Below are 25,293 nucleotides of genomic sequence, written 5' to 3' on the forward strand. Positions count from 1 at the left end.
AAAAAAAAAAAAAAAAAAAAAAAAAAAAAAAAAAAAAAAAAAACAAAGTCCATATCAGGAACAACTGTCATCATTTATAGCATACATTTTTATTTTTCTGAAAACAATGGGGTCACATGATACCCCTAAGATAAAGTTTAGTCATCAAATTATCCAATTTAAGTTTTATAGGTATCAATTTGGTCATCAAATTATTCAATTTAAGTTTAATAGGCAAAGCACATTACTGAATCTCACAATCTCCTCTATTAGCACAGTACTGCAGTTATGGGAAAGTTTATGAGAAACCAAAGCAACATTAGAATAGAGCAAATTTTTTTCTAGACATTTATTTACACCTAAATGAATATTGCATTTTGGACTAGGTAACAGAAAATCAAACAATTGTTCAACATTCAATTATCTGAAGTTCATACAAAAATTACATATTTTGTTAAGAGGATTATATCAAGAAGAAAAAAAAACATATTGATATTCAGTTTTCCTGAGTGAATAAAACTGCCTTAGGTGTAAATCTTCACTAGTTCAATGTTTATATGAAATATGTATGTCAAAAGAAGCCACTGATCTCTTATAATGGAATGTTATATTCTTGGAATCAAGTCTTACTGAAACAAAAATGAGATAAAAAGAGCTAAGAAAAGAAATCTGAAAATGCCATAGTTTTAGAAAATGCAAATATCTGAAATAAAGCTTAAGGAATAAGAGATGTTTGTTTATTTATAGGTACATAGATAATGTTGGGCAAACAAGTTATTCATGAAATTTTATTATATCAAATTCAAGATAAAATTCTCCTAGAAGGGAAATAAAGAGTTACTATTATCTGTCCCAGAATTGTCATTGAATTCTAGCCTGTTTAATTCTATTGAGCATAACTTTTAAGTTATTTCTCTTCGAGACAATTTAAGGTCCCATCATTGTCAAAAGCCATGACACTTCCCATGCATACACAAACTTGGACCTGATTACCTTACCAGCAAGTCTTAAAACCCTGGTGCTAAAGTGAATTGGAGTTAGCGTGTACTTATTACATGATCCTTGGGTGATATCAATTGCTCCAGTCACAACATGCCACAGAATGTTTTTCCATATCATTATCTAAGAGGACAAAAACCAGAACTGTTATTAAAGGGAGAACTACCTCTCTCTGGTGCATATGGGTTGTGCATGTTTTTCATTAAATGAGAAAAATGTTAGTACTAAAAAACCCACCTCATTTCAGAGTTTAGTTCATTGATTAACAAAAATTAATGAGTATGAAACTTACAGGTCACTTGACTTTGGAGAAGCAATCCAGTGTCTTCATGTAGAGTCAAGAGAATTTCATTGATCATCCCTTGTCTATATAGTCAAGAAAGTCATAACACTAACATCTGACATGGTTTATTGTATATGAATGCTCATAAAGCACTGACACTCTTAAAACCACATAAATCTCAGGATTTGGATATCAGATATTAGGGCACATGGAATTGAATGTATTGTATTCATTAGCTCAGGAAACCCATATACAGGTTTCTTTATCAATGGATTCCATCTTAATATATATGGGCAAAGCAAATTACCACATCTTACATTATTTTTTCCATTGTCAGAGACCTTTAGTGATGATATTTATACCAGTAACCCCAAAGCAGCCTAACATCATTAGAAACTTATAGCATCAATCATGAAAATCAGTCTATTTGTTTATATATTCAAATATATATCTCACACTGGATTGAATACCAAAGAATGAAAAAATCCCTCATTGTTAAAAACACTAAGTTCAGGTAAAAATTAAAGATATTTTCTTGGGATCAGGGGCGCCTGGGTGGCTCAGTTGGTTAAGCGACTGCCTTCGGCTCAGGTCATGATCCTGGAGTCCTGGGATCGAGTCCCGCATCGGGCTCTGTGCTCGGCAGGGAGTCTGCTTCTCCCTCTGACCCTCCTCCCTCTCATGCTCTCTGTCTCTCATTCTCTCTGTCTCAAATAAATAAATAAAATCTTTAAAAAAAAAAAGATATTTTCTTGGGATCAAATCAAGTAGTTCAGTCATACATTGAGTAGGAAAACATATGGATATTTAAGTTACTCAAATGAGTAAATCTAACTGCCTTAGAGTGAAACTTTATAAGCCTGAAAGTCTACTTGGAAGGTATTTATGACCAAGACTAACACATCTCATCAATTTAATGATGAATATCTTGTGAAACATCTTACCAAAAGAAACAATAAGAGAAAAAGAGTTAAGGTGGGCCCCAAATGTGTCAAATTATTAGAACTTATCGACCATTGGAAAAAATGAAAAGGATGAGTTATTGTGTAATTTGAAGAGAATAGATAGGTTTAGAAATTATAAGTTTCCTTTAAGTGATCTGCTGATAAATAAAAAATACAATACCTGTAGAAGAAAAACAAGTATCCTTAAAATTCTGTCTCGGGATTGTAAACCTAGAGTGAGCCTCAGTGTAATGCCACTGAACATGACTTTTAGGTAAACAAATCTTTTCAACACAACACGAGGTTTCAAAATTGATGCAGCACAGGATTCCCCAAGCATATGTATACTTGAACCTAACTATGCTTACCAAAGATGGATACAGGAAACTATGAAGCCAAGGTGATTAGGAGTTTCATTGTATTGCATGTTGGACTCCTGGATGTTACAGATTGCCCCAGTGACAGTGAGACCAACAGGGTTCTTCCTCTGGAGTCATAATCTAGGTAGACAGGAATAACAATGCTGTCAAAACAAAGCACTTCATCTCTCATGCGCATGGGGCTCATGCATGCTTCTCTATAATGGACCAATATAATCATTTCTGCAAAAATGACCCATTACATAGGCTATTTGACATTAATTCACCAAACAAAAGTTTGACAAAGCATGTAAGTTTCTTGACTTTGGAAAACTAATTAGGCGATGTCATGTTGAAATAAGAGCATCTCATTGATCATTTTTGGCATATTTGATCAAGGAGCCATATCAGCAACACTTGACATGGTCCATTGCATTTCAACTTGGATAAAATGAAACAACAGGGATGCCTAGGTGACTCAGCTGGTTAAGGGTCGGCCTTTGGCTCAGGCCATGATCCCAGTGTCCTGGGATTGAGTCCCGCATTGGGCTCCTTGCTCAGTCAGGAGGCTGCTTCTCCCTCTGCCTGCTGCTCACCCCTGCTTGTGCTCTCTCTCTCTGACAAATAAATAAATAAAATCTTAAAAAAATGAAACAATAAATCCATATGAAACTTATTTTTAGAAAACAAGATAACAATAACCACAATTGTGTTTTTCTTTAATCTTTCAACCAATTTATGGGAATTTTCAGCTGTGGCTGATAAACCATTGTTTTTATGTTAACAGTCCTCATCCATGTCCCACCATCACCACAAAAACATAATAATTGGGATGAATATGTCTGCTCCTATACTCATGTATAAGATTATGAATGTTGGAGATAATACCAAGGCTCAGAAAATTTATTAAACCCATGACTAGCAATGAAATTAAATCAGTAGTAAAAAATCTCCCAAGAAACAAGAGTATAGGGCTGGATGGCTTCCCAGAGGAATTCTACCAAACTTTAAAGAATTAATACCTATTCTTCTGACATAGAAATGGAAGGAAAACTTCCAAACTCATTCTATGAGGCCAGAATTACCTTGATTCCAAAACTGAGACCCCACAAAAAAAGAGAATTATAGAACAATATCTGATGAACATGGATGCAAAAAATCTCAACACGATACCAGCAAATCAAACCCAACAGTACATTAAATAAATTACTCACTGTGGCACCTGGGTGGCTCAGTTGGTTAAGCATCTGATTCTTGGTTTTGGCTCAGGTCATGATCTCAGAGTCATGAGATCAAGCCTCATGCTGGGCTCTGCACTCACCATGGAGTTTGCTTGGGATTCTTTCCCCCTTCCTTTTCCTCTCCCTCCCCTCTGCTCGTCCCCCTGCTCTCTCTCTCTCTCAAAATAAATAAATGAATAAAATCTTTAAAAAAATTATTCACCACGATTAAACGGGATTTATTCCTGGGTTCTAGGGTGGTTCAATATTTGCAAATCAGTCAATGTGAAACATCACATTCAAAAAGAAAGGAAAAGAGCCCTATGATCCTCTCAATAAATGCAGAAACAACATTTGACAAAATACAGCATCCATTCTTGTAAAAACCCTCAACAAAGTAGGAATCCTGGACATACCTCAACATCATAAAGGCCATAAATGGAAGACCCACAACTAATATAATTTCAATGGGGAAAAACAGAGCTTTTCCTCTATGGTCAGGAGCAAGATGGATGTTCACTTTCACCATTGTTATGTAACATAGTACTGGAAATCATAGCCTCAGCAATCAGACAACAAAAAGAAATAAAAGGCATTCAAATTGGCAAAGAAGAAGTAAAAGATTCAGTATTTGCAGATGACATGATACTTTATATAGAAAACCTGAAAGCCAAAAACCTACTAGAACTGATACATGAATTTAGTAAAGTCAAAGGATGCAAAATCAATGCACAGAAATCTGTTGCATTTCTATACACCAATAATGAAACAGCAGGAAAAGAAACCAAGGAATTGATCCCATTTGCAGTTGCACCAAAAACAAACAATAAGATACCTAGGAATAAACCAAGGAAGTAAAAGATATGTACCCTGAAAACTATAGACACTTCTGAAAGAAACTGAGGAAGACACAAAGAAATGGAAAAAAAAAATTCCATGCTCATGGATTGGAAGAACAAATATGAAAAAGATGGAAAAAAGATGGTCTCTTCAACAAATGGTGTTGGGAAAATCGGACAGCAACATGCAAGAGAATGAAACCTGGCCACTTTCTTACACCATACACAAAAATAAATTCAATTTGTGTGAAAGACCTAGATGTGAGGCAGGAAAGCATTAAAATACTAGAGAACACAGGCACTAACCCCTTTGACATTGGCTGTAGCAACTTCTTACTAGATAGGTCGCTTTTTTGTAGTTTCAAATTTTTATTTAAATTCTAGTTAGTTAATACATTAATAAAAGAAAGAACAAGAACCATATGATCCTCTCAATAGATGCAGAAAAAGCATTCAACAAAATACAACATCGTTTTTTGAGTAAAACTTCAAATTGTAGGGATAGGTGCACACCTTAATATCATAAAAGCCATCTATGAAAAACCCACAGTGAATATCATACACAATGGGGAAAAACTGAGAGGTTTTCCTCTAAGGTCAGGAATACGGCAGGGATGTCCACTATCACCACTGCTGTTCAACATAGTACTAGAAGTCCTAGCCTCAGCAATCAGACAACAAAAAGAAATAAAAGGCATCTGAATTGGCAAAGAAGAAGTGAAACTCTCACTTTTTACAGATGATATAATACTTTATGTGGAAAACCCAAAAGACTCCACCCCAAAACTCCTAGAACTCATACAGGAATTCAGTCAAGTGGCAGGATAGAAAATCAATGCACAGAAATCAGTTGCATTTCTATACACCAACAACAAGACAGAAGAAAGAGAAATTAAGGAGTTGATCCCATTTACAATTGCACCCAAAACCATAAGATACTTAGGAACAAATCTAACCAAAGAGGCAAAGGATCTGAACTCAGAAAACTATAGAATACTCATGAAAAAAATGAGGAAGACACAAGAAATGGAAAAACGTTCCATACTCATGGATTGGAAGAACAAATATTGTGAAAATGTCTATGCTACCTAGAGCAATCTACACATTTAATGCAATCCCCATCAAAATACCATCCACTTTTTTAAGAGAAATGGAACAAATAATCCTAAAATTTGTATGGAACCAGAAAAGACCCCAAATAGCCAGAGGAATATTGAGAAAGAAAACAAAGCTGGTGGCGTCACAATTCTGGACTCAAGTTATATGACAAAGCTGTAGTGATCAAGACAGTATGGTTCTGGCACAAAAACAGACACATAGATCAATGGAACAGAATAGAGAGCCCAGAAATTGACCCTCAATTCTATGGTCAACTAATCTTCGACAAAGCAGGAAAGAATGTCAAATGGAAAAAAGACAGTCTCTTCAACAAATGGTGTTGGGAAAATTGGACAGCCACATGCAGAAGAATGAAACTGGACCATTTCTTTACACCCACAAAAATAGACTCATAATGGATGAAAGACCTATATGTGAGACAGGAATCCATGAAAATCCTAGAGGAGAACACAGGCAGCAACCTTTTCAACTCAGCCACAACTTCTTCCTAGAAACATCGCCAAAGGCAAGGGAAGCAAGGGCAAAAATGAACTATTGGGACTTCATCAAGATAAAAAGCTTTTGCACAGCAAATGAAACAGTCAACAAAACCAGAAGATAACCGACAGAATGGGAGAAGATATTTGCAAATGATATATCAGATAAAGGGCTAGTATCCAAAATCTATGAAGAATTTATCAAACTCAACACTCAAAGAACAAATAATCCAGTCAAGAAATGGGCAGAAGAGATGAACAGACATTTCTGCAAAGAAGACATCCAAATGGCCAACAGACACATGAAAAAGTGCTCAACATCACACGGCATCAGGGAAATCCAAATCAAAACTTCAATGAGAGGGGCGCCTGGGTGGCTCAGTTGGTTAAGCGACTGCCTTCGGCTCAGGTCATGATCCTGGAGTCCCGGGATCGAGTCCCGCATCGGGCTCCTTGCTCAGCGAGGAGTCTGCTTCTCCCTCTGACCCTCCCCCCTCTCATGTGCTGTTTCTCTCTCATTCTCTCTGTCTCAAATAAATAAATAAAATCTTAAAAAAAAAAAAAAACTTCAATGAGATACCACCACACACCAGTCAGAATGGCTAAAATTGGGTGCCTGGGTGGCTCAGTTGGTTAAGCGACTGCCTTCGGCTTAGGTCATGATCCTGGAGTCCTGGGATCGAGTCCCATATTGGGCTCTTTGCTCAGCAGGGGGTCTGCTTCTCCCTCTGACCCTCCCCCCTCTCATGTGCTCTCTCTCTCTCATTCTCTCTCTCAAATAAATAAAATAAAATCTTAAAAAAAAAAGAATGGCTAAAATTAACAAGTCAGGAAATGACAGATGTTGGCGAGGATGCGGAGAAAGGGGAACCCTCCTCCACTGTTGGTGGGAATGCAAGCTGGTGCAACCACTCTGGAAAACAGTATGGAGGTTCCTCAAAAAGTTGAAAATAGAGCTACCCTATGACCCAGCAATTGCACTACTGGGTATTTACCCCAAAGATACAAATGTAGTGATCCGAAGGGGCACATGAACCCCAATGTTTATAGCAGCAATGAGCTATGGAAAGAGCCTAGATGTCCATCAACAGATGAACGGATAAAGAAGATATGGTGTATATATATATATACAGTGGAATATTATGCCGCCATTAAAAAAATGAAATCTTGCCATTTGCAACATGGATGGAACTAGAGGGTATTATGCTAAGCGAAATAAGTCAATCAGAGAAAGACACTTGTCTCTATGATCTCACTGATATGAGGAATTTGAGAAACAAGACAGAGGATCATAGGGGGAGGGAGGGGAACATGAAACAAGATGAAACCAGAGAGGGAGACAAACCGTAAGAGACTCTTAATCTCAGGAAACAAACAGGATTGCTGGACTGGAAAGGGGTGGGAGGGATGGGGTGGCTGGGTGATGGACATTGGGGAGTGTATATACTATGGTGAGCACTGTGAATTGTGTAAGACTGATGAATCACAGATCTGTATCCCTGAAACAAATAACACATTATATGTTAATAAAAAAATTTAAAAAATTCTAGTTAGTTAATATATAGTGTAATATTTGTCTCAGGAGTAACATTAATGATTCATAACTTACATATAACACTGAGGGCTCATCATAACAAGTGCCCTCCTTAATACCCATTTAACCCTTCCCCCACCCACCTCCCTCCATCAACCCTCAGTTTGTTCTCTATCATTAAGATTCTTTTATGGCATGCTTCCTTCTCTCTTTTTTTCTCCTTCACAAATGGTTATCTGTTTGGTTTCTTAAATATCACATACGAGTGAAATCATATGGTATTTGTCTTTCTCTAAGACAGTGCAATTGCTGGGTCATATGGTACTTCTATTCTGAACATCGTGAGGAACCTCATACTGTTTTCCAGAGTGTCTGCACCAGTTTGCATTCCCACCAACAGTGTAAGAGGGTTCCCCTTTCTCTGCATCCTTGCCGACATCTATTATTTCCTGTGTTATTAATTTTAGCCATTCTGACAGACGTGAGGTGGTAGCTCATTGTGGTTTTGATTTGTATTTCCCTGATGATGAATGATGATGAACATCTTTTCATTTGTCTGTTAGTCATCTGCATGTCTTTTTTGGAAAAATGTCTATTCATGATTTCTGTCTGTTTCTTAACTGGATTTTTTTTTTTGTATGTTGAGTTTGATAAGTTCTTTGTAGATTTTGAATATAAACCCCTTATCAGATAGGTCATTTGCAAATATCTTCTCCCATTCTGTAGGTTGCCTTTAGTTTTGTTGATTGTTTCCTATGCTGTGTAGAAGCATTTTAACTTGATGAAGTCCCAACAGTTTATTTTTGCTTTTGTTTCCCCCTTCGCCAGAGGCATATCTAGTCAGAAGTTGCTACGGCCAATGTCAAAGAGGTTTCTGCCTGTGTTCTCCTCTAGGATTTTGGTTTCCTGTCTCACATTTAGGTTTTTCATCCATTTTGATTTTATTTTTGTGTGTGGTGTAAGAAAGTGGTTCAGTTTCATTCTTCTGCATGTGGCTGTCCAGTTTTCCCAACACCATTTGTTGAAGAGACTGTCTTTTTTTCATTGGATATTCATTCCTACTTTGTCGAAGATTAGTTGACCATAGAGTGGAGGGTCCATTTCTGGGCTCTCTATTCTGTTCCATTGATCTATGTGTCTGTTTTTGTGCCAGAACCATACTGTCTTGATCACTACAGCTTTGTCATATAACTTGAAGTCCAGAATTGTGATGCCACCAGCTTTGCTTTTCATTTTCAAGATTGGTTTGGCTAGTCGAGGTCTTTTGTGGTTCCATACAAATTTTAGGATTCTTTTCCTTTTTTTAAATTTAAAATCAATTTAATTAACATGTAGTGTATTATTAGTTTCTGACATAGAGTTTGGTGATTCATCAGTTGCATATAACACCCAGCGCTCATTATAATCAGTGTGGATTGCTGGAGGGGAGGTGTGGGGGGAGGGGGTAACTGGGTGTTAGGATTCTTTTTCTTTTTTTTTTTTATTATTTTTTTTTTTTTTATTTTTTTTAAAGTTTTTTTTTTTAAGATTTTTTATTTTATTTATTTATTTGAGACAGAGAGAATGAGAGAGAGAGAACACATGAGAGGGGGGAGGGTCAGAGGCAGAAGCAGGCTCCCTGCCGAGCAGGGAGCCCGATGCGGGACTCGATCCAGGGACTCCAGGATCATGACCTGAGCCGAAGGCAGTTGCTTAACCAACTGAGCCACCCAGGCGCCCAATTAGGATTCTTTTTCTAACTCTGTGAAAACTGCTGTTCATATTTTGATGGTGATTGCATTAAATGTGCAGATTCCTTTGGGTAATATAGACAATTTAAAAATATTTATTCTTCTAAACCATGAGCATGGAATGTTTTTCCATTTCTTTGTGTCATTGTCAATTTCTTTCATCAGTGGTTTATAGTTTTCAGAGTACACATATTTTACCTCTTTGGTTGGGTTTATTCTTATGATTTTTGGTACAGTTGTAGATGGGATGGATTCATTGATTTCTCTTTCTGCTGTTTATTATTCGTGTATAGTAAGGCAACAGATTTCTGTACATTGATTTTGTATCCTGTGACTTTACTGAATTTGTGTATCAATAATAGCAATTTTTTGGTGGAGTTTTGGAATTTCTGTATAGAGTATCATGTCATCTGCAAATATTGAAAGTTTTACTTCTTCCTTGGTGACTTGGATGCCTTTTATTTCTTTTTGTTTTCTGATTGCTTCCAGTATTATGTTTCATAACAGTGGTGAGACTGGATATCCCTGCCTTGTTCCTGATCATAGATTAAAGCTCTCAATTATTCCCCACTGAGGATCTTACCAGCGGGTTTTTCATTTATGGACTTTATTATGTTGAGGTATGTTCCCTCTAACTCTACTTTGTTGAGGTTTTTTTTTTTTTTTTTTTTTTTTTTTTTTTTTTTTTTTATCAAGAATGGATGTTGTACTTTGCCAAAAGCTTTTTCTGCATCTACTGAGATCATATGGTTGTTATCCTTTCTTTTATTAATGTGGCGTATCATGTTGATTGATTTGTGAATAGTGATCCACTCTTGCAGTCCAGGCATAAATCGCACTTGCTTATCTCAAATGATTCTTTTAATGTATTGTTGGATTCGATTTGCTAATATTTTACTTAGAATTCTTGCCTCCATGTTTACCAATGATATTGGCCTGTAGTTCTGGTTTTTAATGGAGTCTTTATCTGGTTTTGTTATCAGTGTAATGTTGGCCTCATAGAATGAATTTTGAAGTTTTCCTTCCATTTCTATTTTTTTAAATAGTTTGAGAAGAATACATATTAACTCTTCCTTAAATGTTTCATAGAATTCAACTGTGAAGACACATGGCTGTGAACTTTGTTTATTGGGAGAGTACTGATTACTGGTCCAATTTTTTTGCTGGTTATCCATCTGTTAAGGTTTTCTATTTCTTCCTGTTTCAGTTTTGGTGGTTTATATGTTACTAGGAATTTATCCATTTCTTCCAGTTTGTCCAATTTGTTGCCATGTAGTTTTATATAATATCTTTTTATAATTGTTTGTGTTTCTGTGGTGTTGGTTATTTCTCCTCTCTCATTTGTGATTTTACTTTTTGTGTCCATTTGCTTTTGTCTTTGATAAGTCTAAGAGTTTATCAATTTTATTATTTTTTTTTTTTCAAAGAACCTTCTCCAGGTTTCACTGATCTGTTGTTTTTTAGTTTCTATATCATTTATTTCTGCTCTGGTCTTTATTATTTCCCTTCTTCTGCTGGTTTTAGGCTTTAAAAAAATTCTTTTTGAGCTCCTTTAGGTGTGAGGTTAGGTTTTTTATTTGATATTTTTCTTGCTTCTTAATGTAGGCCTGAATTGCTATCTATGTCTTTTTAAGACCACTTTTGCTGCACCACAAAGATTTTGGACTGTTGTGATTTCATTTTCATTTGTTTCCATGTATTTTTTCTTCTTTGATTTCCTTGTTGACCAATTTGTTGTTTAGTAGCATTTTGCTTAACCTTCATGTATTTGCAGTCTTCTCCAATTTTTTTCTTGTGGTTCAGTTCATGTTTCATAGCATCATATGAAACATATGAAAATATGCATGGTATGATTTCAGTCATTTTGTTCTTGTTGAGACCTGATTTATGAACTAGCATGTAACCTATCCTGGAGAATGTCCCATGTGCATCTGAAAGGAATGTGTATTCTGCCGCTTTGGGGTGGAATGTTCTGAATATATATGGTAAGTCTATTTGGTCCATATTCAAAACCATTGTTTCCTTGATGATTTTCTACTTAGATATCTGTTCATTGATGTAAGTGGGGTGTTTAAATCCCTTACTATTATTGTATTATTATCATTGAGTCCCTTATGTTTGTTATTAATTGTTTTATATATCTGGGTCCTCCCATTTGGGAGCATAAATATTTACAAATGTTAGATCTTCTTGTTGGATAGACCCCTTTATTATGACATAGTACCTTTCTTCATTTCTTGTTACAGTTTTTGGATTAAAATCTAGTCTGTTGAATATAAGTACTGCTACTCTTTCTTTTGATGTGCTATTGCATGGTAAATATTTCTCCATCCCCTCACTTTCAATCTTTAGGTCTAAAATGAGTCTCGTGCACAGAATATAGACAGGTCTTGGATTTTTATCCATTCTGACATTCCAGATCTTTTGGTTGTGGTGTTTAGTCCATTTACATCCAGTAATTATTGGCAGATATGTATTTAATGCCATTTTATTACTTGTTTTGTCATTGTTTCTGGAGATTCTCTTTGCCTTTCTAGTCTTTGTCACTTTTGGTCTCTCCTTTCTATTCAAAGAGTCTCCTTTAATATTTTTTTGCAGGGCTGAGTTAGTGGTCACAAACTTCTTTAGTTTTGTCTGGGAAACTCTTTTTCTCTCCTTCTACTCTGACTAATAGCTTTTGTGGATAGGGTATTCTTTGCAGCAGATATTTCCGATTCAGCATGTTGAATGTATCATGCCACTTTCTTCTGGCTTACCACGTTTCTGTGGAAAGATATACAGCTAGCTTTATGGGTCTTTCCTTATAAGTTAGGTACTTATTTTGTCATGCTGCTTTAACATCTTTTCTTTGTCACTATAATTTGCAAGTTTAAATATGATAGGTCATGGTGTTGGCCTGCTTTTGTTGATTTTAACAGGAGGTCTCTGTTCCTCCTGGATTTGGATGTCTGTTTCCTTCCCCAGATTGGGGAAGTTTCCAGCTAATATTTCCTCAATTAAATTTTCTGTCCGCTTTTGCCTCTGTTCTTAATCTGGACACCTATAATACAAATGTTATTACATTTTACAGGGACACTGAATACCCTATATCTACTTTTGTGTTCCATAATTCTTTTTTTTTTTCAGCTTCATGGTTTCCCATTATTTTGTCTTCCATATCACTTATTTGTTCCTCTGCTTCTTTCATCCTCATGGTCATTACATCCCATCAGTTTGGAATCTCAGTTATTGAATTTTTAATTTCTGACTGTTTTTTTTTTAACTTTTTTATCTCTGTGGTAAGGGCCTCCCTGTTGTCTTTTATGCTTTTCTCAAGCCCAGTGAGTATGTTGGTGATTATTGCTTTAAATTCTTCATAAGGCATATTATTTATATCTGTTTTGATTAGATCTCTGGCCATGACCTTATCTTGTTCTTTCTTGGGGGATGAATTACACTGTCTTGGGATTTTGTCTAAGCCTCTGTTTTCTTCTCTGAGTTAGAAAAGCCTGTTATATTTCCTGCTTCTGAGAGTAATGGCTTTGTTAAGAAGAAATTCATATAATATCCAGCGCCTGGTGCTTCAGGGAGTGTCTCTGTTGTGTGCTGCATGCACTCTGCTGCTGTGTTTTGGCTGCTCTATCCTGCAGGCCAGTCATCTTCAGAGGCTCTTCAGTAGGTAGTGTTTGGAACTTGGTCAGAGTGGGTGAGTTTTAACTAGGTGTGCTCTGGTTTCCATGTTAAATGAGATCTGATGCTACTTCTGATAGCACGGAGGCTTTGCAGAACTCTATGGTCAGAAGATGTGGTGTGATTAGGGGTTTATGCTGGTCTTCTGAAGAAGGGGTCCTCCACACTGGGAGTGAGGCGAATTTGTACTACAAGGGCAGTGCTGGCATAGCAAAAGGGTGCGTGACCTGAATAAGTGGGTTAGGAAGTCACTGTAGGCATTGTGCTATTTATGGAAGCTGGTTCTATGTTTATCCTGAGGGGTGGGGAAGGGAAACAGTCCCAGCCAGCTCCTCTGTCCCTGGAAAGGGGTCTTAGTGCTTGCTTTCCTCAGGGAAGCACTCTAAGAAGAGCAAATTATCTCCCCCATGAATGTCTTAGGTATTTTTCAGTCACTGTTTTCACACTGTCCAACTCCAGGTTGTTTTCCTGCTTTCTCTCCAGGAGCAACAGAGTGCCATCCATATTCTATCCCAACCAAGCTGGATATCATTTAAAAATCCAGGCTTTAGGTACAGAGTGTGGACAGAGACTGTCCTGGGCTTCTGGGGGAGGGATTCAGTGTGCTGGAACTACGGGATATTTAACAAAGAAGAGCACAGGGTCCTAGGATGTGGAGCAAGCAACTATGCAGCCAATGTCAGGGATGAGCGGCACTTGGCAGGTGACTCTGCATTTATGTTGAAAGGTGTAGAAGGGAAATGGAAATCACTGGATCCTTTGTATCCTACGAGGCCACTCTGTGAAAGTGACCTACCACAAATATGGTCAAAGAGGAGCAAATAATCGCCCACAACTGTGCCCAGGTGATACTCAGGGCCCACCATTTGGCCAGGGTAGATTGCTTGCCTTTTCTCCAGGACAAGGACAGTGCCCTCAAATATCAATCACAAAAAAAGCCCGCCAAATATAAAACTACAGTCCTCAAAAGCTTCTGGTTACAAAAACAACAAAAATGAGCCTCTAAGCTTTTCCCAGGCAATGTAGGGGGATGTATTTCTCTAGATGTTGCCACATGAACTCCACTCTCTCTTGCCTTTTCCATGATGAGAGGCCCAAACTGGCCAGGATCTCAGGGATCCAATTCTACCAAAAATCATGTCTCAATGCATCCTAATTTTGGCCACATGGCCTTCTCTGTCTAAGCTGCTGTGGAGAAGGATAAGAATTCCTGCTATTTCAGTATGATTTGATGATTATCTAGCTGTGTTTCAGTCAGAGATTACAATTGGATTGTAATTTGCCAGAAATCTGCAAGAAATTGTCCAGAAAAAACAGTGTTGTTCATAAGAAAACAGGAAGCACCCCTCAGGGAATGGCTTCCCCTCTTCTGAAGGCTGGCTAGGGGGATCCAGCTGTGAACCTCCAGCTGGGAGCCTCAGTACAGGCAATTTCCTGAAACACCAAAAGTGGACAGCAGGGACGAAGGCCTGATTCACCACACCTCACTGAACAAACAAATTCTCTTCAAAATAAAATGGCATTTCCTGAAAGAGACCGGCATCAAACAGAGGCTGCTAAAGCTGAGAACTCGATGGCAGGGGGTGAGGAATGTAGTAGGAGATTGGTGGCAGAGTGGAGATCTCCCTGGATATTCGAGACCATGTCAGGAGGATGGCCAAATGTACTCATCAGGTGGAGTTGCCAAAGGACAAGGGAGGACATTCAAGGAGAAGTCAACCCTCACTGGCCATGAAGGTGTCCCACCAAGAGAGAAGTGTCGAAGCTGCATCATGTGGAACTTCCCACCGACTGTTTACATCTGAGACCTTCAAATAGCTCCAGAGGCATCGAATCAAATCTCATTGTTGAGGCCGTGCCAAGATGATGGCCACAAAGGTACACTGAAAGACAAAAGGAGATGAGGGTTGCTAAGCATTGGCTCACGAGAAGGTGTCCCAGGAGGAGGAATGGGTCGGGAGGCAAGGCCAAAGGCTGGAGTAGCTCTTGGGCACCTGGAGGCCCACAGACAGGCCAGAGCAACAGAAGGGAGACCCGAAGGATCTGTTGCCTCAAGCCCCAAATTGCAGTGCTCCCCCAGGGCCCCGAGAATCCTCGAGATGCTGACCCCAGGATGGTCCCCTCCATTGGGCCTCAGCGTAATCCTATTGACCATGATTTTTAGGTCATCATCTCTCTTTGAGACAATATGAGTTCTCATCATTGACCCAAGCAAGGCAGTGGTGACGTGGGCAGGTGCTCTCCCGTCCCCTGAACGTGCTTACCAGGATGCTTATTGTAGAATGAGATGCCCTGGGGGGGCGGGCAGGGGCATGAACTTTGGGCTTCTTGCAGGGGCTGAAAGGTGTAGAAGGGTCCTTGGACATGGGATCTGGGGAGAGAGTGGTAGGCCAGCTGTCAAAACTCCCTACTCCAGGGCATCTGCTCCTGTGGCCAAGAGCTGCCAGTCTCAAAAGCCTGTCAGCGAGTGGCAAGGCCTAAGGCTGGTTGGCACACAGTGGGGGACTGCAAGGAAGGGGCAAGCTACAGGAACAGAGATGCCCATACCTGGACCCCGAAACAATGGAGAGTGCGGCCCCCGAGGGAGCTGAACCTTGCTGATGATGGCCCCCAGAAGGCCTGACAGGCTTCCAGAGAGGTAGCACACCGTGGGTGCAGGGTCAGGTGTGAAGGGTGCATGCCCTAGTAGGTAGGGCAAGGCCCTTGCCCTCCCAAGGATTGGCCATCTGTGGCACCCGGGCTGGGCACATGCCCTCGAGGACACAGGAAGCCACAGCGCTGAGGGCCCCAAGGGCAGAGGAATGGATGCCAGGCAAACTGCGTGCACGCAACCGAGGCATACTGCCCACTGCCCTCCATGCAGGAGGCCTCTCCCTGCACCTGCTGGGACTCTTCCCCAGGATCACTCCCTCAGGTCTCCAGTGCTATGATGAAAGGCCCAGGGCCATCAACTGTTGTGCCCAGGGATTCGAGATTCCCCCCCTAGGCCGGGTGGGGTCTTCCTGTCTCGACAGCCCAAGGGATCAGGGAGGGGAGCTCCCCAGCTGCCCCAAGAGGGCCCAAGCTCCTTGGGAGTCAGGTGCTTTTTACAGGAGCTCTGGGCTCTCCCACCTGGGGCACATTACCAATGGCTGGGGCTTCAGGAACACCCAAGGGCCGAGAGGGACAGATGCCAGTGGCCCCAAGCAGCCCATGTCCACCATCTGGATGGGCTCATGGGGCACAACTGAAGCAGCAAGAGCCCTCGGCTGAACGTGGGCTGACAGCGGCATCCCTGCACTTTCTGGTCCTTGTCAGGGACCCGGCCAAACTTTGGCTACACATGGGATGGCCCAAGGGCAGATGGCCCAAGGCACACAGTCAGACCACAGCCACAATGGAGAGCCTTGAGGGAATGGTCGCTTCAAACCCCAAACTGCAGCACTCCCCCAGGACCCCGAGCATCTTCTGGATGCTGACATGGGGATGGTCCCCTCCATTGGGTCACAGTGTAATCCTATTGAGCATGATTTTTAGGTCATCGTCTCTCTTCGAGACAATATGAGTTCTCATCACTGACCCAAGCAAGGCAATGGTGATGCAGGCGGGCACTCTCCCATCCCCCAAACCAGCTTACCCAGGGTGCTTACTGTAGAGAGGGATGCCCCAGGAGGGGAGCAATGGCATTAGATGTTGGGCCTCTTGCCGGAGATTGGCCTAACAAGACTTGGACCTCAGGGCGGGATCTTCACCTGGGGACAGCCTCTGGGAAGAAAGGGGCGGGCCAGCTCTCAAAACGTCCTGCACTGGGACACCTGTTCCTGTGGCCAAGAGTTTCAGTCCCAAAAGCCTGGTGCCACGTGACAAGGCATAAGGCTAGCTGTCTCACAGCGAGGGACCCCAAGGAAGTGGCAGGCTACAGGAGCAGAGATGCCCATACCTGGACCCCAAAACAATGGAGAGCATGGCTCCTGAGGGAGCTGAGCCTTGCTGATGCTGCCTCCCAGAAGGCCTGGCACACAGACTTCCCGAGAGGTAACACACTGTGGGTGGGGGGCATGGCGTGAAGGGTGAATTCCCTGGTAGGTAGGACCAGGCCCTCGCCCTCCCATGGATTGGCAATCTGTGGAACCTGGAGCTGGTAAAGTGCCCTCGAGGACATTGGGAGCTATAGCCCCCAGGGCCGCAAGGGCAGAAGAATGGATGCCAGGTAACCGTGTCCACACAACCAAGGCATGCCGCCCACTGCTCGCCATGCAAGGGGCCCTCTCCCTGCACCTGTTGGGTCTCTTCCTGGGATCAGTCCCTCAGGTCTAGAGTGCTGCGACCATAGGCCCAAGGCCATTGCCCATTGCACCTAGGGATTTGAGATTCCCCTCCTAGGCCCAGTGGGCCCTTCCTGTCTCCGCAGCTCAAGGGATCAGGAGGGGAGGTCCCCAGCTGTCCTGAGTGGGCCCAAGCTCCTTGGGAGTTGAGTGCATGCTACAGGAGCTCTGGGCTCCCCCGCCCGGGGCAACTTGCCAAGGGCCAGCACTTCAGGAACAGCTCAGGGCCAAGGTGGACAGACACCAGTGGCCCAAGGGGTCCACATTCACCATCTGGATGGGCCAATGGGGTACACCATGAAGCAGCAAGAGCCCTCAGCTGAACGTGGGCTGACAGCGGCATCCCTGCACTTTCTGGCCCTTGTCAGTGACCCACGCAAACTTTTGCTTCCCCAGCACATGAGATGGTCCAGGGGCGGACTTTCAAGGGTGAAGTGCACCCTCTACAGACATCCAGGGCTCCTGGTCCAATGTCCATGCAGCCAGTACCCAGATATGGGTCTCCCGAATCCACCCCAATGGCGTCTGCAGCTTCCCTCCAAGCCCAGTTGCTTCTACTTACCTGCTATGGTTGAGGCCCCTGTCAAGGCGCTGGCCACCATGGCCCACTGAAAGACAAAAGGAGACCAGTGTTGCTAAGCAATGGCTCCCTGGGAGGAGTCCTGGGAGGATGAATCTTCTTTCTTCTAGAAAATATAAGTTCTCATCATTGACCCAAGCAAAGCAGTGGTGACATGGTTTGGCACTCTCCTGTCCCCCAAACCTGCTTACTGGGGTGCTTACTGTATAGCAGGATGCCCGGGGATGGGGTGGGGCAGGGACATGAGATTTTGGGCCTCTTGCAGGGGCTGGACATAGCAAGACATGGCCCTCAGGGCTGGATCTACGTCTGGGGATGGGATCTGGGGAGAGAGGGGTAAATCTGGTGTCAAAATGCCCTGGTCTGGGGCACCTGCACCTGCGGCCAAGACCTGCAAGTCCTAAAATCCTGGCACCACTGTCAAGGTGTTAGGCTTGCCGGCATATGGCAGGGGACCACAAGGAAGTGGCAGGCTACAGTAGCAAAGATGCCCATACCTGGACCCTGAAACAATGGAGACCATGGCCCCCGAGAGTGCCAAGCCTTGCTGAAGCTACCCCCCAGGAGAAGGCCTGGCACACAGGCTTCCCAAGAGGTAGCATGGTATGGGAGCGGGGCCCAGCTTGCAGGGTGCGTGTCCTGGTAAGTAGGGCCAATGCCTCGCCCTCCCACTTATTGGCCATCTGTGGCACCTGGAGTTGGGCAGGTGCCCTCAAGGACATGGGGAGCCATGGCCCCCAGAGTCCCCAGGGCAGAGGAATGAATGCTGGGCCAAACGTGCACACAACCAAGGCATGCTGCTCACAGCCTGCTGGGAGAGGGGAGGCCTCTCCCAGCACCTGCTGAGCCTCTTCCCATGAATCACTCCCTCAGGTCTAGAGTGTCAGGGTGAGAGGCCTAGGGCCATTGCCCGTTGTGCCCAGGGACTTTAGATTCCCCTCCTAGACCCAGTGGTCCTTTCCTCTCTCGGCAGCCCAAGGAATCAGGGAGGGCAGCTCCCAGCTGCCCCGAGGGGGCCCAAGCTCCTTGGGAGTTGGGTGCATGTGACAGGGGCTCTGGGCTCTTCTGCCCAGGGCAACTTGCCAGCACCAGGGCTTCAGGAACAGCTGAAGGCTGAGGGGGACAGCCACCAGTGGTCCCAAGGGGCCCATGTTCACCATCTGGATGGGCCGATGGGGTACACCGTCAAGCAGCAAGATCCCTCAGCTAACCTGGGTGACAGCAGCGTCCCTGCCCTTTCTACTCCTTGTCAGGGAACCAGCCCATCTTTCCCTTCCCCTGCATGTGGGATGGCCCAAGGGCGGACCTTCATGGGGGAAGTCCACCCTCTCCGGACATCCAGGGCTCCCGGCCCGATTCCCATGTGGCCGCCACCCAGACACGGGCCTCATGAACCCACCCCAACGATGTCTGCGGCCTCCCTCCAAGTGCAGTGGCTTCCACTCACCAGCCATTGTCAAGGCCGCACCAAGACCCTAGACACCACTGCTTGCTGAAAGACACAAGGAGACCAGGATTGCTAAGCAATGACTCCCCAGAAGGTGTCCTGGGAGGGGGGATGGGTTGGCAGCCAAGGCCAAAGGTCTGAGCCCCTCTTGGGCACCTGGAGGCACACAGTCAAGGCACAGCCAAAGCTAGGAGCCTTGAGGAATCGGTCACTTCAAGCCCCAAACTGCAGCACTCCCCCAGGGCCCCGAGAATCCTCGGGATGCTGACTCCGGGATGGTCCCCTCCACTGGGCCTCAGTGTAATCCTACTGAGCATGATTTTTAAGTCATCATCTCTCTTTGAGATATTATGAGTTCTCATCACTGACCCAAGCAAGGCAATGGTGATGCAGACGGGTGCTGTCCCATCCCCCAAACCTACTTACCCAGGGTGATTACTGTAGAGTGGGATGCCCTGGGAGGGAGGTGGGGGCATGAGACTTTGGGCCTCTTACCGGGGCTTGGCTTAGCAAGACTTGGACCTCGGGGCTAGATCTTCATCTGGGGATGGCATCTGGGGAGAGAGGGGGTAGGCCAGCTGTCAAAATGTCCTGCACCATGACACCTGTCCCTGAGGCCAACAGCTGCCAGTCCCGAAATCCTGGCACCACATGGCAAGGCATGAGGCCAGCTGGCACATGGTGGGAACCCAAAGAAAGGGGCAGACTACAGGACGGGAGATGCCCATACCTGGATCCCGAAACAACGGAGTCCATGGCCCCTGAGGGAGCTGAGCCTTGCTGAGGCTGTCCCCCAGGAGAAGGCCAGCACACAGACTCCCTGAGAGGTAGTATGGTATGGGAGCGGGGCATGGCGTGCAGGGAGCTTGTCCTGGTAGGTAGGGCCAAGGCCTCACCCTCCCATGGATTTGCCATCTGTGACACCTGGAGGTGGGCAGATACCCTCGAGGACATGGGACCCACGGCCTCCAGAGTCCCCAGAGCAGAGGAATGGGGGGGACATGGGGGGACAAACATGTGCACGCAACCAAGGTATGCTCCACACTGCTTGCCGGGCAGGGGGGTTCTCTCCCTGCACCTGCTAAGCCTCTTCCCATGAATCACTCCCTCAGGTCTGGAGTGTCAGGGCGAGAGGCCCAGGGCCATCACCCATTGTGCTCAGGGACTTGAGATTCCCCTCCTAGACCTGGTGGTCCTTTCCTGTCATGGCAGCCCAAGGGATGGGGAAGGGGAGCTCCCAGCTGTCCTGAGGGGGCCCAAGATGCTTGGGAGTCAGGTGCGTGTGACAGGATCTCTGGGATCTTCCACCCATGGCAGTTTGCCATGTGCAGGGAATTCAGGAACAGCCGAGGGCTGAGAGGGACAGCAGCCAGTTGTCCCAAGGTGCCCACATCCACCATCTGTACTGGCCCATGGGGCCCACTATGAAGCAGCAAGATCCCTCAGCTGAACTGGGCGATGGTGGTGTCCCTGCACTTTCCAGTCTTTGTCAGGGACCCGGCCCATCTTTCATTTCCCCTGCATGAGGGATGGCCCAAGGGCGGACCTTCAAGGGAAAGTCCACTCTCTCCCAACATCAAGGGTCCCCAGCCCGATTTCCATGTGGCCACCACCCAGACACGGACCTCACGAACCCACCCCAATGATGTCTGTCAGCCTCCCTCCAAGCACAGTGGCTTCCACTCACCTGCCATAGTTGTGGCTGCACCGAGACAATGGCCACCATGGCCTGTGAAAGACACAAGGAGATCAGGGTTGCAAAGCAATGGCTCTACGGGAGCTGTCCCTGGAAGAAGAACGGGTTGGCAGGCAAGGCTTGATCCACTCCTGGGCACCTAGAGACCTACAGTCAGTTCACAGCCACAGCAGGGACCCTTAAGGGAACAGTCGCCTAAAGCCCCAATCTGCAGTGCTCGCTCAGGGCACAGAGCATCCTCGGGATGCTGACTCTGGGATGGTCCCCTCCGTTGGGTCTCAGTGTAATCCTACTGAGCATGATTTTTAGGTCATCATCTCTCTTCAAGACAATATGAGTTCTCATCATTGACCCAAGGAAGCCAGTGGTGACGTGGGGTGCTCTCCCATCCCCCGAACCTGCTTACCAGGGGTACTTACTGTAGAGTGGGATGCCTGGAGTGGGGGCGGGGACACAAGACATTGGGCGTTTTGCAGTGGCTGGTCCTAGCACACTTGGCCCTCAGGGCGGGATATTCATCGGGGGACAGGATCTGGGGAGAGAGCGGTAGGCGAGGTGTCAAAACACACTGCTCTGTGGCAACTGCCATTGTAGCTAAAAGCTGCCAGTCCGGAAAGCCTGGTGTCATGTGGCAAGGTGTGAAGCCGGCCAGCATATGGTGGGGTACCGCATGGAAGGGGCAAGCTACAGGAGCAGAAATGCCTATATCTGGACCATGAAACAACAGAGAGCGTGGTCCCCATGAGAGCCAAGCCTTGCTGATGCTGCCCCCCAGAAGGCCCAGCAAACAGGTTTCCCAAGAGGTAGCACGCTGTGGACTCTGGGCCAGGCATGAAGGGTGAGTGCCCTGGTATGTACAGTCAGGCCCTCGCCCTCCCACAGATTGGCCATCTCTGACACCTGAAGTTGGGCTGGTGCCCTCAAGGACATGGGGACCCACGGCCCTCAGGATCCCGAGGGCAGAGGAATGGATGCTGGGCCAACAGCATGCTCACAACCAGGCATGCCACCCATTCCCACCATGCATGGGGGCCCTCTCCCTGCACCTGCTGGGCCTCATCAACAGGATCACTCCCTCAGATCTAGAGTGCTGCGATGATGGGCCTAAGGACATCGCCTGTTGCACCCAGGGACTCAAGATTGCCCTTCTAGGCCAGGTTGGCCCTTCCTGTCTTGGTGGCCCAAGGGATTGGAGAGGGGAACTCCCCAGTTGCTCTGAGGGGGCCTAAGCTCCTTGGGAATTGGGTGTATGTGACAGGAGCTCTGGGCTCTCCGGCCCAGGGCAACTTGCCAAGGTCTGGGGCTTCATGAACACTGCAAGTCCAAGCAGGACAGCCACCAGTGGCCCCAAGGGGCCTATATCCACCATCTGGATGGGCACATGGGGCACATTGTGGATCAGCGAGGTCCCTCAGCTGATCGTTGCCTGACAGCGGCAACACTTCACTTTCTGGTCCATGTCAGGGGCCCAGCCAATCTTTCGATTCCCCTGCACCTGGGATGGCCCAAGGTTGGACCTTCAATGGGGAAATCCACCCTCTCCGGCCATCCAGGGATCCCAGTCTGACCCCCCTGGGGCCGCCACCTAGACACAGGCTTCCCGAACCCACTCCAGATGGCATCTATGGCCTCCCTCGAAGCCCAGTGGCTCCACTCACCTGCCATTCCAGAGGAATGGAAGCTGGGCCAAAGACGTGTGCATGCAACCAAGGCATGCCGCCCACTATCTGCCGTACAAGGGGGGCGTCCCCCTGCACCTGCGGGGCCTCTTCCCCTGGATCACACCCTCAGGTCTAGAGTGATGCCGTGAGAGGCCCAGGGCTACCACCTGTTGCCCCAGGGATTCGAGATTCCCCTCCTAGACCTGGTGGGCTCTTCCTGTCTCCATGGCCCAAGGGATCAGGAGGGGAGCTCCCCAGCTGCCCCGAGTGGGGTCAAGCTCCTTGGGAGTTGAGTGCATGTGACAGGAGCTCTGGGCTCTCCCACCGGGGGCAACTTGCCAAGAGCCAGCACTTCAGGAACAGCTCAGGGCTGAGGTGGACAAATGCCAGTGGCCCAATGGGCCCCCGTCCACCATTTGGATGGGCCCATGGGGTAAACCGTTAAGCAGCAAGAGCCCTCAGCTGAACGTGGGCTGATGTTAGCGCACTTAAAATTTCCAGTCCTTGTCAGGGACCCGCACAAACTATTGCTTCCCCTGCACATGAGATGGTCCAAGGGCGGACTTTCAAGGGGGAAGTCCACCTGCTACAGACATCCAGGGCTCCCAGTCCGATGTCCATGCAGCCGCCACCCAGACATGGGCCATGCAAACCCACCCCAATGGCATCTGCCGCTGCCTTCCAAGCCCAGTGGCTTCCCCTCACCTGCCATGTTTGAAGTCTTGCGGAGACCCTGGCCACCACTGCCCACTGAAAGACACAGGAGAACCAGGTGCTAAGCAATGGCTCCGTGGGAGGTGCCCTGGGAGGGAGAATGGGTCAGCAAGGAAGGTCGAAGGCCTGAGGTCCTTTGGGCACTTGGAGGCCCACAGTAAGGCCATAGCTACAGCGGAGAACTTCGAGGGATCCATTGCCTCAAGCCCCAAACTACAGCACTCCCCCAGGACCACAAGCAACCTCGCATGTTGACTCGGCATGGTCTCCTCCATTGGGCCTCAGCATAATCCTATTGAGCATGATTTTTAGGTCATCATCTCTATTCAAGACAATATGAGTTCTCATCATTGACCCAAGCAAGGCAGTGACAATGCAGTGGGCATTATGCTATCCCCCAAACCTGCTTTCTGGGGTGCTTACTGTAGAGCGGGATGCCATGGGGGGGAGTGGACAGAGTCACGAGACTTTGGGCCTCTTGCAGGGGTTGGGCCTAGCAAGACATGGCCCTCAGGGAGGAATCTTCATCTGGGGACACGATCTGGGGAGAGAGGGGGTAGGCCAGGTGTCAGAATGCCCTGCTGCGTGGCACCTGCTCCTGAAGCCAAGAAGTGCCAGTCCCGAAAGTCTAGCACCGCGTGGCAAGGCTTTAGGCCAGCCGGCACATAGTGGGTGACCGCAAGGAAGGGGCAGGCTATAGGAGCAGAGATGCCCATACCTGGACTCCAAAAAAATGGAGAGTGTAGCCCCTGAAGGAGCTGAGCCTTGCTGATGCTGCCCAAAAGAAGGCACAGCACACACGCTTCCCGAGAGGTAGCACGCTGTGGGTGCAGGGCTGGTCGTGAAGGGTGCATGCCTTGGTAGGTAGGTCCAGGCCCTCGCCCTCCCACAGATTGGCCATCTGTCGCACCCCGAGCCTGGCAGGTGCCCTCGAGGACATGTGGAACCACAGCACCCAGGGTCCCCGGGGCAGAGGAATGGATACCTGGCAAACCCCATGCATGCAACCAGGTCATGCCACCCATTGCCCCCCTTGCAGGGGGGCCCTCTCCCTGCACCTGCTGGACCTTTTCCTGGGATCACTACCTTAGGTCTAGAGTGTCACTGCAAGAGGCCCAGGGCCATTGCCTGTTGCACCCAGGAACTCAAGATTCCCTTCCTTCGCCTGGTGGGCCCTTTCTGTCTTGACAGCCCAAGGGATCAGGGAGGAGAACTCCCCAGCTGGTCCGAGGAGGCCCAAGCTCCTTGGGAGTTGGGTGCATGTGACAGAAGCTCTGGGCTGTCCCACCCGGGTCACCTTGGCAATGACCGGGGCTTCAGGAACAGCCCAGGGTCAAGGGGGACAGCTGCCAGTGGCCCAAGGGGCCCAGGTCCACCATCTGGACAGGCCAATGTGTCACAACATGAAGCAACACAAGCCCTCAGCTGAACATGGGCTGATGGCGGTGTCCTTGCACTTTAAGGTCCTTGTTAGGGACACGGCCAAACTTTCCCTTCCCCTAAGGTGGCATGGCCCAAGGGCGGACCTTCAAGAGGTAAGTCCACCCTCTCCATATATCCAGGGCTCCCGGCCCTAATCTCATGTGGCTGCTGCCCAGATACCAGCCTCCCGAACCTACCCCTATGGTGTCTGTGGCCTCCCTCCAAGCCCAGTGGCTCCACTCACCTGCCATGGTTTGAGGCCGCACCAAGACCCTGGCCACCACGGCCCACTGAAAGACACAAGGAGTCCAGGATTGC

At 46.3% G+C, this 25,293-nt stretch overlaps 6 non-coding genes and 1 pseudogene across 6 annotated transcripts; all 7 read right to left on the reverse strand.

Annotated features, from left to right (window-relative positions):
* Window positions 1–851: 851 nt before the first annotated feature.
* LOC123325863 lies at window positions 852–927 on the reverse strand (annotated as a pseudogene).
* Window positions 928–2,443: 1,516 nt separating this feature from the next.
* LOC123325861 lies at window positions 2,444–2,524 on the reverse strand. The gene has a single exon (XR_006540703.1). It is a non-coding gene; the product is annotated as a small nucleolar RNA SNORD115 (small nucleolar RNA).
* Window positions 2,525–15,279: 12,755 nt separating this feature from the next.
* On the reverse strand, window positions 15,280–15,360 carry LOC123325831. Its single transcript, XR_006540675.1, has one exon. It is a non-coding gene; the product is annotated as a small nucleolar RNA SNORD115 (small nucleolar RNA).
* Window positions 15,361–16,631: 1,271 nt separating this feature from the next.
* Window positions 16,632–16,712, reverse strand: LOC123325842. The gene has a single exon (XR_006540686.1). It is a non-coding gene; the product is annotated as a small nucleolar RNA SNORD115 (small nucleolar RNA).
* A 3,060-nt stretch (window positions 16,713–19,772) lies between these two features.
* Window positions 19,773–19,853, reverse strand: LOC123325838. Its single transcript, XR_006540682.1, has one exon. It is a non-coding gene; the product is annotated as a small nucleolar RNA SNORD115 (small nucleolar RNA).
* A 1,598-nt stretch (window positions 19,854–21,451) lies between these two features.
* Window positions 21,452–21,532, reverse strand: LOC123325827. Its single transcript, XR_006540671.1, has one exon. It is a non-coding gene; the product is annotated as a small nucleolar RNA SNORD115 (small nucleolar RNA).
* Window positions 21,533–23,829: 2,297 nt separating this feature from the next.
* LOC123325828 lies at window positions 23,830–23,910 on the reverse strand. The gene has a single exon (XR_006540672.1). It is a non-coding gene; the product is annotated as a small nucleolar RNA SNORD115 (small nucleolar RNA).
* Window positions 23,911–25,293: the final 1,383 nt, after the last annotated feature.

Source organism: Neomonachus schauinslandi, chromosome 9, assembly GCF_002201575.2.
Source record: "Neomonachus schauinslandi chromosome 9, ASM220157v2, whole genome shotgun sequence".
Classification (NCBI taxonomy): domain Eukaryota; kingdom Metazoa; phylum Chordata; class Mammalia; order Carnivora; family Phocidae; genus Neomonachus; species Neomonachus schauinslandi.